The following is a 2,500-nucleotide window of genomic DNA, read 5'->3' as shown; positions in this document are numbered from 1 at the left end:
TCTCATGACCATGATGTATCTGCCAGCGAGAGTGGAAGAGAGTGAAGCTGACGGTGAATAAAGTTGGCCAGGCTCGTGATCTCTCGTTACTCTCGCGTGGGGTCAGAAGTGGGGATGAAAATGCAAGAAAGAAGTGATTATAGGTGTATACCAGTTAATGCTATTTGAGACCGATGGTAAGGGGTACCTTGATAAGCATTATCGAATCGAAAAGAATCAAAATGAGCCTCAGAGGGACAGGCCTCATTTTACGGCAGTCATATCTTAAAAACAAAGCTGGCCTGGCAGTCGCATCTCTTATTCCATGCTTATTCGAGTCGGGGAGACTTTTGGTAGCCTCTTCTCTTTAGTAATGCCACCGTTAATTCCGAACAGAATCCAAAACGCTTCCATATCCGGCAGATTTCCCCAAATTTGCATTTCAAAGGGCGCCGTCGCTGCCCTTACACAACCTTATAAGGAACCTTTACTGCCAGGTTCCATTGCGATGCGAGTGAAACGACGTGCAGTTCAGTTTTGGGTTTCAATAGCTAATGATTTTCTCATGAGACAGCGCATCAAAAGGGCCGACAAGAGACCCCGGCGCACTGGGTCACTCGTACTCTCGTTATTAAGCGATGCGGCCTCTGTGCACACGCCGCCCCTGGCCACGGCACCTCGGGAAGACCTTGCCGCTGTATGCATCGTCTGACGCAGATCACCAAGCGCGTGGAAGCTGCCTTGAAATCTCGCTGCATCACGCGCATCCTCACACATACACGAAAACACAGAAACATACACGCAGTGATATGTTGATGTGATGATACTGATAATGATGATGGTGATAATAATGGGGGGAGGGATTGATGATAATGATTATAATGGTTATGGTGATCGTGATCATGATTTTTGTTATCATCATTATATTATCATCATCATCATTATTATCATTATTATCATCATTATTATTATTATCATTATCATCATCATCATTATTATTATCATTATTACCATTACCTTATCATCATTATTATTATTACTACTACTACTACTATTATTATCATTACTGTTGTTATTCTCATTATTATCATCATCACTGTTATTATTGTTATTGTTATCATTATTATTATTATTATTATCATTATCATTATCATCATTATTATTATCATTACTCTTATTACTATTATTATCATTATCATTATTATTGTTGTTATTATTATTATTGCTATTATTATTCATTGTCGTTGTTATCATCATTATCATTATTGTTATTATTACTAAAACATCATCATCCTTCTTTATTAATCTTGTTTTCTTTATTACACCATTCATTTATTTCACCTTCTCTCTTCATAACGTATATAGAACACAAGGGAATGAGATCCCCCCCCCCCCGCCATGCGCCTCTCAGAGCAGGCAGGGCGCATGCGTATCGCCGAAGTGAATGACTCTCGACTCGCCCATTCATGCATTCTGGGGACGGACCACGTTTAGTCGCCGTGTTATGTTACGCGTTCATGCATCGACGGCCTGGCCTCTACGAAGGAGAGCCAGGGCGACTGTAAATGCGCTGTTGAATGATTATCCTTATTTACATGAACTTGACATGCGCAGGGTGGTCATTCATTGGGCTAGCGCATGGTAAGGGCGCGCATACGTGAGTGCGGTAAGGCATGGAGAGGCGCGGGGGAACATCCGGGCTTTAGGGGCACCGGGGGAGGAGGGGGAGGTGTGTGTGCGTGTGTGTGTGTGTGTGTGTGTGTGTGTGTGTGTGTGTGTGTGTGTGTGTGTGTTTGTTTTGGGGGAGGATGGTTGAATGCACTGGTGTTTATCTATGTGTGAAAATTGAAAGAGAAAAAAAAACACATGAGAGAGAGTGGAGGTAGGGAAGAAAGGAGAATCAGAGGAAATATAGGAAAAAAACGAGAAACTTGAATCTTGCTCTTTCGATCATTTCCCCTTACCACCACCACCTCCTCCTCCTCCTCCTCCTCCTTCTCCTGCTCCTCTTCTTCCTCCTCCTCTCTCCTCCTCCTCCTCCTCCTCCTCCTCCTCCTCCTCCTCCTCCTCCTCCTCCTCCTTCTCCTGCTCCTCTTCTTCCTCCTCCTCCTCCTCCTCCTCCTCTTCCTCCTCCTCCTCCTCCTGCTCCTCTTCTTCCTCCTCCTCCTCCTCCTCCTCCTCCTCCTCCTCCTGCTCCTCCTCCTCTTTTTCTTCCTCCTTCTTTCATCCCAGTCTTTCCCCTGTACCCCTTCTTCCTCGCAGCCCTTCTCTCACTTCGTTCATCCTCCTTTTATCTATCCAATTCCCTTCTTCTTCCTATCTAACTATTTCCTCTTCTCCCTTACCCCTCTTGGTCTTTCGTCTGTTTTTCCTGTTCGCTTCGTTTGTTACGTGTTTGTTTTTTTACATTTATTTCATTATTTTATTTTGGGTTCGTTTGATTCCTATTTCCATATTCTCTCTCATTCTTTCCTTATTACATTTTTATTGTATTATTTGCTCCCTTTTTTATCGCTTCCTC

This window comes from Penaeus monodon, chromosome 38, assembly GCF_015228065.2.
Source record: "Penaeus monodon isolate SGIC_2016 chromosome 38, NSTDA_Pmon_1, whole genome shotgun sequence".
Classification (NCBI taxonomy): Eukaryota; Metazoa; Arthropoda; class Malacostraca; order Decapoda; family Penaeidae; genus Penaeus; species Penaeus monodon.
The sequence above is the reverse complement of the archived record's forward strand: the minus strand, read 5'-3'. Positions refer to the sequence as shown.